Below are 13,631 nucleotides of genomic sequence, written 5' to 3'. Positions count from 1 at the left end.
CCTGGGGACAGACGTGGCTCTGAAGAGCGCTCACGCAGCACACAGACCCGCACACAGCACCCCCAGATCTAACAGCCACTGTGGCCTCTCACACTGCCAAGGCTGGAAGCACCGTTATTGCAGCAGGCACAGCTTGCACTTACCCCAAAATTTCCGCTGGTGACTAAATTAACTTTAGCATGACAAAAGGGGTCTGCTTTTCCTGTTTTACCTCCCTCTGTCTGCTGCCATGTCCTCAGTGTTTCTCTCCTCCTTTCCCAAGCTCAGCTCCTCCTCTGTTAGCCTGCCCTATTAACCTTCTCCGTTTCCCACCCACCCAAATTTGCACATTATTACGCATCCAAAGCCTTTTGTTCAAGGTCCTCAAACAAAAGCGCAGCTATCATTTCCTGGCAAGAGGTGCCTTACACCCAGCAATCACTTAGGGCGGCTCTAATAGACCTCATTTCTCCCAAACACAAAAACAGGGCATGCCAGACAGGCGAATTCAAGGACATGTCCTTTCCTGAATTCCACAGAGCAAGATAAGCCCGTGAGCCTTGCACTTACTTTATCTTAAGTAAGAGGCTTCCCCCATTCTCCCACCCACCAAAAAACTAATTATTTACCACTGAGGCACGGAATAGGTTAAAGTTTCCTCTGTCTTGTCTCAGCTCCCTTCGCAGATTAGGGGAAAACAATGAAGTCTCCGCACTTCATGATATTGCTAATGCTTCCTGTGGGGATAGCAGCGCCTGCTGCAAAGAGGATTATGATTACGGTTTAAGAGGAGTGTGCACTGTACTGCCACAAGAGGCACAGGCTTATCAGAAAAGAAACCAAGCTGCCCCCAAACTATGCACGCGGGACTCCTGCCTGCCTTCAGCTCTGGCTGATGGCTCTGCCTTGGATCACACACCCGCTTATCAGGAGTGATAAAGCAGCAGCTGGGCTTTCAGGGAGCATGGGGAAGGGGGAAATAAACGAGTCACACCGTGCAAGCAGCTTGCATACGTTCACCATCAGAACACCCAGTGATGTTTACAGATCATCCCACCACATTCATCTGCATTGAGACACGGAGATGGCCGGGCATGTCAGAGCACAGGGGCTGTGCGTTCCTGGTCACAGTTGGGAAATCATGAAGGAAAACTGTTGAGGGAGCTGTGCTAGCTGTGGTGACATTGGCTGGCCTAACACAGGCAAGACTGCAAATGCTTTGAAAAGCACAACACCATCAGTTAGACTTGCTCCGAGCAGAGTTAGCTTTGACGTGCAGCTTCAAGTGCTGGTGAAGGGTCTCTGTCAGACCTCTTGGTCTTACAGCTGAGTACAGAGCTGACTCAACTGGAGAAAGAACAAGGAATTACAACTGAGCAGTTGTAAAACATACCACCCATCATTCTGGGCTCTCAAAGGTGCCATCAGCAAGATAGCAGCATACTCGCACCCATCCATCTCTACCAGCTATTAAAGAACAGACACGGCACGATTTCTTTTTTGCAATACAAAGAGCTTCAGCCAAACCAGTCATAAATTCCTTGACTTCAAGAAGTGCTCAGCCTAAGTGGCAGGACAAACCGCTGGCTAATGCACATGTCAGGACCAAGAGGGCTCGAGGCCTCATGCTGACTAAAGTCTCTCACGTTTCAGGGCTGAAACATCCGCTGATGTAAGAGGATTTTTGTTTTTGATTTTTCTTGTTGATTTGTTTTTATCACCAGGCTTGTTCTTCTCCAAGTTATTTATACAACTGATGCAAGCTGAAGTTTCAGATGTTCCCCCTCATCCCTAGCTCTGTTCAGAGGGGTTTAATGGCTCCCTATCTGCTCGTTAGAGGCTAGAACTGCATTAACGCATGCTCTCGGAGTTTTTACAGGTTTAGAAATCACTGAGCTTCACTCGCCCCAGGGCTCTCCCTGAGTGGCTCTGTCTCATTACACAGCGTTGTTCTAAGCATAAACACTCTACACACACAAACACACACAGAAAAGCCATAGAGCAAACCCTCCAACCACTCGTAATACTGAACAAAGCAACAGTTTTAAGATGCTCACAAGACTCTTCCTTGAACTGTGGCATGACTTAAACCAAGGTGCTTGGCTCCTTGGAGAGGGCTATGGTCTCCTAGGGACAGTGAAAGTTGCATGCTTTTAATTAGCCAGAACAAACCTTCTCTCGTGCTGGGACGGTTCATGCAGCTCTCTACTAACCTTCACTGATGGGTGCTGGACTCCTCCGGGTTCCCTCTTTATCCACTTTTTCTTCCCATTAATCTCTGTGGAAGATAAGAAAAAGAAATAGAGCTGAAAGACAAAAGATTAGGATGGCTTATGGTCTCTCAAACCAGAAAACAAACCAAAACAGCACTTTCCCATTAACCTGCCTTCAACAAATTTGTGCTTTAGGGGATTTGTAAGCCACTGCATAGATCTGAATTCCAATTGACTCGTGTTTCTGACACTTTCATATTCTTTGAAAACAATGGGGACAGAGGTATTAGCAACAATAAATTAAGTCGGTGTCTTTCAAATCTTAATCAAGTCGTCACGTGGGCTTCTAACCCTTGGGAAGGAAAAACTTCAGTGCATTTCTCAACGTCACATCCAATGACAACACAGTGACAGAGCAAACTTAAGAAACCTCAGAAGAATTGTCCTGCTTTATGTTTGATGTTTTAAAGATTATCTGTTTTAAGGGGATTTTTTCATAGCAGGTTCTGAATAAGGTGGCAATGAGAGGAAGGCAACCTTAACAAGGAGGACCAACACAAAGCAGCAGAAAAAAAAAATCAAATCCATCAGGGTAGGGGCTGAATTAGTAGACTTGAGGAAAAAAAAAAACACACTGGTAGTGGATTCAGGTCTTGATAAAGGCACCTCATCATCACCTCTGCAGATAAGTCATTTTCATTTTGATAATAAAGATATTGAGCTGTATCGGCAGTGTCAGGACGAGCTTTCCACACAAATCTAGTCAATGTCTCTTCTCCCTCCAGCCTCAATAGCCCAGGTAGACGCCTTGATTGATGGTGCCATACATCACACTACAGAGATCTTTGATACCCTCTGCAAAGGGGACATGACCACAGGACAGACAGTTGATTTAAAACAGAGGAAAAGCAGAGAGAGTAAATAAGCACATCACATTTTCAGGCTACCACTAGCAGCGATGCAGCTGGAAGAACACTTTGCTCTTGATGTTTAGGCAGAACCAGTCAAATCTACCATCCAAGAGAAGGCTGGAAGCAGGCAATCAAAAGCAGATATGTAGGTAAACCTTACCCCTCCATCCTGCTTGAGAATGCAGGGCTAAACCTGCAAAAACTCTACCTTAACTAGTAACTACAATTAAAGGTTGATTACCTAGATGACTAAACATCTGATTTTCAGTCCAGACCGGGTACACAGAAAATTGCATTGCAGCCACAGTAAACAGAAGCAAGAATTCACCTGAGAACGTGTTTTCCAATCATGGTCCTTACCCTCAAATTCAGTGATTCATTTTATGACCTGCACAGACTCACCAACTCATTTCTCACGGGTCATCTGTACCACAGCAGCAATCAAACCAGACTGGACTGAACTGACCACATCACAACAAAAGCTCCACAGTTCTGCAGCCTCTTGGGCCTCCTTACCTGAAGGACGTTCAGCACCCTGCTAGGTAGGTGAGGTAGGCTCACACGTCAAACTAGGGAGTGCTGGCTGCCCTACACAGACATAATGTCACTCTGCCTATACAGAGATTTCGGTAGATCAGTTTTCAGAACGCAATTTATACATTTCTAAAACCAATCAGAATCTCTAAGCTTTCACAAAAGGGAATGAAAAAAATATTACTGTCAAACACTCATCAGACCTAGAAGCGTAGGTGAATGTCATATATTAAAGAAATTAAAAGGCTGCATTTGAGACAGGGATAGGAAGTGTATGTACTACTTCGAAAGGCTCTGGTTAAACTCTCTTAGTATCAAAATTCAATTTCTTTCAGGTTTTGCAGACAACGGCCTTGAGCTGAATGCTGCCAGCCTGCCTGCAGCCTTTGAGGAGATTAGGTTATTACCAGCCAACTACGAGAAACTTAAATCCAGTATTAATCCTAATTCCCATTTAACCAAATCTTCATTGTGCAGTGAGAGCTGGCTGTGCATGAATTTGCACATGTATTCTGCCATGTGCAATGATCTGTGTCACAAACAACAGATGCTAGACCTCATGTATGTTTAAGGAATACATCCTGACTGTGGTTTCCAGAGAATCCCAGTAAAGGAGAAAGATGGGAGCTGGGGAAAAGAATGGGCCAAATGGAAATGATTTCTGGGAGACAATGGGAACAATAGGGCTTACAACAAGCTTCTAGCAGCCAATTATTGGAGAACTCAGCCCTGGCTTGGAAGAAAGCAGTGCACGTAGCCAAATCACAAGGACACAGAAGCATCTGTAATAATGCCGTGGTGCTGCCAGTGTCCATCATCAATACCCAACAGCTCAGACCATAACTGCCAGGACTGCCAAAAGCACTGCCCACTGCTGCTGTGCTCGCCCTCCCAAGATGAGCTCTGGAGGCAGAGGACTGCAGGTTTCCACGGAGCAAGCCTTGGCTCCCCACTCCTGGTGCCAGCCCTGAGCCCCATCCTGCCAGGTGCTGCTCAGCCACCGACCCATGGGGATGGGGCCAGGCGGAGCTGTGGTCCTCCTGCTGCCCACTGAAGGAAAGGCAGCTCCTGGTCTCCTCAGGTAACACAGACACAAACTTGCTACAGAAGCTTTCACTAGCAGCTAGCTCTTCCTACTGCAAGCACACGAGAGCCAAAGTGCCATCCGAGATCCTCTCCAACACTATTTGACTCCAATTCCTTTCCAAAATCTCATTACAGAAGACAAATTGTGCATGGCTCCAGGCTGCCATGGCTTGCTGAATTGTCCACGGGCAAGACCCCATCACTCAGCACATTCTCGTATTCCTAGAGATAAAGGAATTGAATGTTAGGACAGACTGCTGCTTAGTCTACTATCAAATGGGACCAAAAGAAAGTTCTCACAGTTATTTGGGAGAGAGTGAGGGGGGTGAAAACCACAACAATAACGTTTCCTGTATTTGAAGCACAAGAATTCACTGGAGATGAAAGGGACCTTCAGAGAAACACGGTGCCAAACACATCTTATTCTCCTGGAAACAATACCTCTTACAGGCAACAGGCCCTCCCTACTGGCAGAGGAGTCAACATCTGCTGGAAAGGCAAGCTATTATTATTATTTTTTTTTAACCAGATAAGGTAATTGCTGGAAACCACTACTTCCGTCAACCCCAAACTCAGCAGACTGCAACCCCTCAAAATACTACGAGATTGACGGGCAATATCCATTAGCTGGAAGCACAACTAGACCTCCCTTCTCCTTGCAGCTGGCTATTACCTATTGCTTGGTCACTGGGCCACCAAGTAAGGCCCCAGTAAAGCCATGGCAGAGTGGAGTAGCAGTAGGCTGTGCTCCAACTGAGCTGTGGTAGCTCTCCATGTGCACGCTCATCCCCTGAAGCTGATGTCAGGTAATTTAATTTAGCAGTGGGAGAGTTCTGCTAAATTGCATTACCTTGCAGTTGCCATGGGCTAAGACCACACATGGACAACCACCACAGCTCATCCAACAGCAGGTAATTCGACCAAGTACCTGGATTTTGGAATACTGCAAACTGGTTCAGATCCCCTTTTTGCCAAAGTTCAAGCCAAAATTTGAACCGAAGACTTTCCCTTTCCCAGAAGGTATCCTATCCACCATGCTGGTGCACGTCCTGGGTACTCTTCAATCAGAGTCTGGAGATATGAAGATTCTTGCTGGAAAGAATTCCTGCTGCAATAAATACCAAAATCTCTCAGGGAAGAATAGCTCCCATATAAATAGCTCCCTCTGTTCCTCTAATGGGAGATCTGGTCTGGGACACTGATCTGTCCAGCCTGAGAAAATGGGAAAACTTTCTCTGCTCACTATCATGGGCTGGATCTCCTGTGACCCTTCTCACCTCAGAAACAGACTGGTTCTAGCAAGCGAGGCCAATAGCTGCAGGCTGGTACAGGATGGTGGTTTTGTTTCTGGCAATCAGCACTTCAGCACCCTTTCTTTCTGCATTCAGTCAGAAGCAAACACAAGTGGGGCTTTTCAATTATGCGGGCAAGTTAAAAAAAAAAAAAAATTAAAAAAAAAAAAAGGAAGAAGCCAGACATTCCCATTCTATTTTACACAAGAATTACTCTCCCAAGGCAACCGTAAATAAAATGAACACCTGCACTGCTTTTCATCAAAGATGGTAACCTTCCAAGAAACACCGTTCCCTTCTAAGACACGGCCTCCACAGACCATGACTGCATGTCCCCCTCCCTCTTGAGCCAGCCCAGGATCCTGCCTCTCAGGCTCATGCAAAAGCCCAGCTCCAAACAGATTTCTTCATAAATGGCAAAGGATTTGGGTTTGCATTTGTGTTTAGTATTTAATCTGCAGAGATTAACGGCATACTTAATCACAGAAGTGAGGCTGATACATCACGTACATACATTCCTCCAAGTCCTACTTTTCCCACTGCCAATACTGTCATCCATTAGCATGGAAGAAGGGGTTGTGGTGGGTGGGAGAATGCAGCTCAGGCTCCACTCTCTTCACACACACAAAACTAAATGGAAACTGGAAGGTACTTAGAGAAATTCCGGGCCAGAAAAGCAAGTCACTGCACACTTACTTCTGTCTGCAAAACAACCACAGACACAATAAAAACCATCTCCTTATGCATGCAGTCTTAAATTTTCAACATTAATCAAAATATACTTTGTACAAGGAAGTAAGTAGCTCTAAATTGAAAAACATAATGAGATTTTTCCAGTGATCAGAAACATTTCAGGGGGAATAATTTCTTATTGAAAGGTATTGTTCGCAATACCTAAAGCCACTCACTGAGAAATGTAAGACTCAGGCAGAGATGAGTACACTGAAAACAGCCTTTAGGTACATAGCTTGTAACTGTCCATGCTGGGAAAAACACAAAGCACAAAGATTTTTAAATAAAAATAATAATAATAAATCTATTCCCTCTCCCAAACACACACACTCAAAATAATCAATTCATTAAAAGCCACACAGGAAATCATGGTCAACACACAGACTGAATTTCACCAACGCCCCATTCCTCGCTCACTATGCACCAGCCATGTCTTCATATCACTGAGAACAATCCAAGAAAAAAAGAGTTGTCTCTAAAGCTGATTTCCTCAGTGTCCTACCCAATCTAGCTCAAGACGCCCCAAGCGAAGCAATACCTCACGACACCCTTGTTGAAAGGGAAAGAAGCCTACTCCAATCTCTTACTGCTATCCAGTCCATCTGCCTTGCCTTTGCTTCATCTGGCATCCTCCTGGATCCAGCCCCAAGGCAGATCCTTGCAGCAATCCTTCCCCTACTGTCTGCCCCTGCTCCTGCCCCCGGGTGGTATGTGCTGGCAGCCGTGCTCTTCTGGATTACAGCTGCAAAATGGAAAACACCGATGCTTTGAAGATATGAAATAAGCTGGCAGAGAGCTACTATTTAAAAGCAAATACGCCTTAAAAACAAAATAAAAAAATACGCTGAAAGTTCATTGAAACCTAAAAGTCGCAATCTTAATGGCAAAGATATCCCTGCAGCTCAGTGATTCAGGCTCTCTTGGGGGCTGGAAGTGCCTGCTTAGGCCTGATTAAAAAGATAAGCACAGACAGACCCATTGCTCTAAGATATTTCAGAGACAGCTAAAGCAATGACAGAATCTCATGGGTTTAATAACACTCATAATTTCAGTTATTTATATCGCCAGTTATCCAAGTGTTTACCTGGCTCCAAAAGCATAACATTAACAGAATCTCTGCAGAGTTGAATGAGATATTCCCGACATTTCAAAACCTCAGCCAAAAGCCTAAACAAATGGAACAGAAGTTCCTCGCAGATACAGCTAATATCCCAAGAGGAGGATGCCCGCCGGCCTCCTGGGCAGATTTACCCAGCCCAGCTGCTGTGGGCAGGCGCAGCAGCACAGAGCTGGTGCAAATCCAGGATCTGTGCGCCCCCCTGAGACAAGCCTTGCTGCCCAGAAACAAACACACACAGTCCTCTCAGCTGTAAGCCTGGAGCCTGAGTTTGCCCTCGGTGAAGACAGTGCAGGAAGAAAGCCAGGAGAATTGAGTCTTATTGGTGAAAAACCAAACAAGCACACGAAGGACATGCCTCCACTGTTGCAATGGATTTGCAGCCAGGATGACCCACCTGGTCCCAGGACTCAACTGGATGGGTTGTGCTGACAGCAGAGCCGTGCACACCTCTTGCACAACAGATGCATCCCCAGAGCTGTGGGCAAGGTGTGTGTGTCCCAAAAATGTGTCCCTACTGCTATTTACCGAGCCTCCAGCCTGCTCCCACAGCCTGGGAAGGAGCTGCAGGAGTCACCCAGCCTGATCCCGTCCTGATGCCAGGAGCATCATTCTTCCTTATCGCTGCAGAAGTTCTGGCTAACAGAGACGAAAAACCACTTAACACTTAATTTCTGGCTGGATCATCCTTTTGCCATTAAATAGCACCATTCTTCCCCACTACCACCCCAACTGCTCTCTATACCGAAATGGTTAAAAAAAGCCCGCAGAACCATTAGCATTTTGATAGCTTTCCGCACATGTATAGCAAAAAGTCTTTAAAATTCATTGCGCTGAGATAATCCTTCAAGTCTAGCATTTCCTCCTCAGCTTGAGGCAACCAACTGGTTTTCTGCCCCTTAATACCTTAATAGAAAGCTCTGAGGAGTTGCCAGGCTAGAAGCCTCAAATACGCTCAAGAAAAGCAGAGTCCCGAAGTTCAAGAGAAGCCATGTAAACTGTCTGGGGTTTCATTAAGAAACTACTACAGGGGAAACATCTTAGGCACTGCAACCCCCGAGATCTCTGCTCCTGTACACAACGTACACACACAGTTTTACTTTCAAAGGGCTGAGCACACACAGCGCCCACTAATTTCAGCTGCCACCAAGGGTACTCAGCATCAAATTAAAACTTTGACCCAGATTCGATACAAGCTCGGGGACCGGAGCTCCTCATCAGGATCAAAGATGATTTTTTTTTTTTAATATTATTACAATTTCAGGAACAAAGCTGTGATGTTGAACTGCACAACTGGCATTAATACTTAGCAACTCCCCATCTGTGCCTGGGAAGTTTCTACAGCAAGTGCCTTTGTAACAGCTCCAAAGCACCACTGCTTTCTCATGGAAGCACCCAGGATCGCCTCGGGGTGAAGAAAGCAGCCATCTCACTACCTCGTGCCTTTGATTAGGATTTCTGCAGTGAAAACAGGTAAATGCTTCAGGACCACAGCACTCCTGAGATGCCACTAAATGGTAGGACTTGAGTTGCTAACGTGTTAAGGACTGTTAGGCCTAATTAGATCCTCCTTGTAAATATTTTTTGGGGGAAACATTCTGAAAACGTTGGTCTGCTCAAAGGAGAGCACTTGTTATGAACCTGTGCATGCTTCCAAGAAAGTTAACAGGTCAAAAGTTTGCAGTCAGAAGGCAAGAGAGGCAGTGCTTAGATGGGGAAAAATGAGGTTTGGATCCCAGGGCCATGACCCCCACCAGTCTCCCATGCTCTAATGCCTATCCCCAAACCACAAAACGCGCACTGTTTTGGCTGAGATAAGATTCTCCCCTCAGTTCTCCCTAAACTTCAGAAATTCTTTGTTTTTCCTGTGAGAAACACACACACCCCCAAAGACTCATTTACAGGAAGAAGGGCGTCCTATCCAAATTTAGTGAACGCACAATTAATATGGGCAAGAGAAGAGCAACAGCAGAACACTGAGCTGCATGGGACATGCAGCCAAGAGAGCGGTGGAGAAAGCTATTTATTTAGCTGGGAAAACTCTTCCAGTAAGACAGGAAATACTCCCTTCCCATTTTTCAAGCGTGAAATGTCTTTCATAGGAGAAGAATTTGGGTAGGTGCTATTAAGGAAGAAAGTGATTGTGACTCTTTCTAAACAAGGCTTTTCATTCTCTCGTCTGTCACAAGTTTCCTGCGACACCCTCGGCAAGTCATTTCGATTTGACATTACCACTGCCCATTTTACTGATGAAAGAGGACTCTGCCTGGAAGAGGTACCAGAGATACAGCCCATTTGCAACTGGGAGATACTGAAATGCTGTGTATTGCACAGAAACTCAATAAGTAAGTGGTAGAAAATCACTGTGAAACAAAACAGAAAGGCTGCATTTGCCAGGAGGATTCTGAGCAACACTCTGGTGGGCGAGCACATGGATAGCTCAGGTGCCTGCCCAAGCTGCTCACTCGGGAATGCTGCACCATTTCATTAGCTACCAGTCCATCTCTGATTTATTTCCAGGAGTATACACACAATAACACATGCTACTAGCAATGTCAATTTTTTTTCGAATGCATTTACAGCTATTGGAAGGGTGAGAAAATTACCTTATCACGAGTTTCAACAACAGCATCCGATTCACCACCTCCTTGCTAAGCAATAGAGTACCTGGACAAACCCTTGCCTTGCTTCATCACAAATCAGAGTGATGAGGGATCACGGACAGCAGAACAGGAAAGGTGGAGGAAGTGATAAGTCTTGTCCATGCAAAGTCACGAAGCTGCAAGACAGTCGAACTGAGGCATTCTTACACTTAATAACGTTCTGTTTAAAAATCAATCTTTGGTCCTACTCCATACCGCTGCACTTTATAAAGAATCAAAGATCACAGCTGAAGGTTGCAGCTTCACATTAAAGGACAGTCCACAGGTATAATTTTATAGGATGCTATCAGGAACAGATCCACTACATGGCTTCTTCACTGAAGCCCGCAGTACAGATCCAGCTGCAGGAAGGATTTTGCAAGGCAGCCCCACTGAACAGTTTGGGCATGCAGCCCTGGTCTGGATTTTGGCTAACCCTCCCCAGCGCTGTCCTAGTGCAATCTGTCCTTAGTTCAGCAGGATGAATTTGCAACCCAGCTCCAGCATACATCTTTGAGACACGCATCCAAGTTCTCAACTTAATGAAACTATTTTCTCACTAACTTGATTTTTTTTCAGTTCTTCATCCCTGATTAAGAAGAAAAAAAAAAAGTGTGAAGTCTTAGATCAATAGCTTGCTTTTCTCATTAATTTAAGTATACTGTATACTTGACTAATGTGCAGAATACAGACATGCAGTGGGTGCAAAGAAGCCTGGTCATTCACTGATTAGAAGATGCAAACTGACTTTAGTGGGTAAGTGGTCTAATCCTTAAAAAGGTCTCACATCATCCCCAGCTCCAGTGATCATTAACAGCACAGTCTAAGCCTCTGAAGAAAAACAGCAGCTTATCGTCATCCGCCTGGGGACCTAGGGAACCTTAACAATCAGCTTCTTAAAGGCTTCTTTAGAGGTTTTTTTCCAATGATTGTAACCAGAAGAAGAGGCAGAGATCTGCTGATGTTTCAGGCAAAGACAGAAGTCTCAGACTTGATTAATTTAAGACAAATATTTTTTTATTTTCTTAAGATAATTGTCGCCTAATATTTTAGAAGTATTGCCTGTCTATCACCAAAAACACAAGAGCAAGGCTTAGAGGTTTTTTATTTGTTCCTTTAAACACTCTGCACCTGGGGCCTGCACCTCTGCATCGTCACACACAGGTTGGAGTTTCATCTCGCACCCAGGACTGCTCTGACATTATGGGGGTCCCAGAGCCAAGATGTGGGTTCCAGACCTACCTGCTGAAGCCAGAAGAGCTGTATGGACATCCTGGTTCTGGATGTCACCTTCTTGGGCCTTCTGCTGCCCCGTGATACTGTGTGGTACAAACACACCTTGCGCCTCCTACTTCAACTCGACGGGGAAGGAGGAGGTAAACCAAGGAGGCAAGCTCAGACTCTTCATCTACCACAATACGAACAGAAGTCTTCTTTAAACAGGTTAGCAGAGACCACGTGAGGATGCATTTGGTTTCCAGAAACAGCCATTATTTAAACCTCAATTACACAGCAACAGCCTGGAACATTTTGCCTCTAAAAGGGAGTGTTTCTCCTTTGCCTATGCAATGTTGGAGCTCCAACCACCAGCTTACCCCTCCACCCACGTCCCACCTTTTCTTTTTTGAAAGATGGAAGAAGAAAGAATACCAAGAGAAGGCAAAGTGGGATTCTCATACAGTCAGAGCTGGAGCGACCACCTCAGTTCTGCAACTTCACCTTTTACCATAGAGGAAGCCCCAAGAAGCTGCCTTCTGCAGCCAAGCATCACATCCGCGTTCAGGTGCCTGAGCTGCTCTCAACAACCACATCCGGAGCCTTCTGCAGACAACAACCACAGAGATCAAATCTCCCAGTTAAGCACACACCTAGCTTTCTGGAGACCTCAACACGGCTTTCTTTTCACTCTGAGGAGAATTAAGAACGTACGAAGAGAGGACCACTTTCCTCTCCCCTCCATAAAATAGGAGAAGGGAAGAAACTGGAAGAAAGAGGCCTCGTACTGAAACCACGTGCTACCCCTCCTTTGCTGAGCTCACAGCAATCAAACCAGCAGGAGAGTGTTTCATCCTGTTCCAAGAAGCTCCTCTCCTGCCCTAAGCGTTATTTTTTCATACCCTGCCCAACAACAATGGCCCAGGCACAAACACATCAGCCGTGTTCAGCTATATTTTCCTTGGCTGCTTCAGGTCATTTTCTAACAGCACTCCACGGAGAGGGCAGGGGTTTAGGAGCATTTTTGTCCTATAACCAGACTCTCACTTGTATAGCCTTGACCCTGCCAAAATATACCAGAAGTGCTTTAGGGACAGTCACTCTTCCCCTCTCCTGACTGATGTGCTGATTATTTTTTAAGGTCTCCAGAGATTTCTCTCTCCACCCTGCAAAGATAACATCCAGGGCAGCCACAAACCTGCAGAACCAGGGAAGAAAGACAGCAAGGCCACAGAGAAACACAAGGACATGTAGACAGCAATCTATTTTCTCACCCCAGCACATTTTTTTGGGGAGGGAGGAGGTTTTAAGATTATTTTTTTTTTTTATTTCCCATAGGTATTAAGCTATGGAAACCACCTTGGAATTCATCATGCAAAAACCCATGTGCACGAGAACACCAGTCTTGTGGTTAGGACATACATATCTGGCATGTAAGAAACCTGCTTTCAGGACCCTGTTTTGGATCTGTGACAGCATAGGTGAAAAACCGAAACCACTTGCCTCCCAGCCAGCATCTGTGTTTTGACTAAGAAATTCTATTCCAAACCCAAGAAATTCACCTAAGGAGAACTGAGCGGAGACCAGCCCTTTCCCACAAAGCAGTATTGGTTTCAATAAATCAGCATTTTCTGCATGCAAATAGTCTCCTTGAAAAACTCCCAGCCAGTCCTAGCCTTAAGAAGTACCTTGTGTGGTTTCTGCTGAAGACATCAGCCGGGAAGCAACCCACCCCACAGAGGTTCTGCCTCGGCACAGCTCGCCTTCCCTAAGCAGGGGCACTCCAACACCACGCCAGGAAACAAATAAGGCTTCCTGAAGCTTGCCCTGATGCTTCAGGATTCTCTCTTCTTCTAGCTGTATTGTTTAACAGAGGAAAGGAGGTGTGGTGGGAAAGCCTCACGCACTTC

General features: G+C 45.5%; 1 protein-coding gene across 6 annotated transcripts in view; it reads right to left on the bottom strand.

Moving 5' to 3' along the window:
- Positions 1-13,631, bottom strand: part of TSPAN18 (tetraspanin 18) — a 118,009-nt gene that overhangs the window by 86,941 nt on the left and 17,437 nt on the right. For 4 of the 6 annotated variants that reach the window (XM_068684727.1, XM_068684729.1, XM_068684725.1 and 1 more), the window contains exon 2: positions 2,152-2,257. The gene's annotated coding sequence lies outside the window, so the exon portion shown is untranslated. Of the gene's footprint in view, positions 1-143; positions 289-2,151; positions 2,258-13,631 lie in introns of those variants that run through there. The other 2 variants (XM_068684731.1, XM_068684732.1) reach the window with 2 other exon arrangements.

This window comes from Anas acuta, chromosome 5, assembly GCF_963932015.1.
Source record: "Anas acuta chromosome 5, bAnaAcu1.1, whole genome shotgun sequence".
NCBI lineage: Eukaryota > Metazoa > Chordata > Aves > Anseriformes > Anatidae > Anas > Anas acuta.
This window is presented reverse-complemented; position numbering and strand designations above follow the sequence as displayed.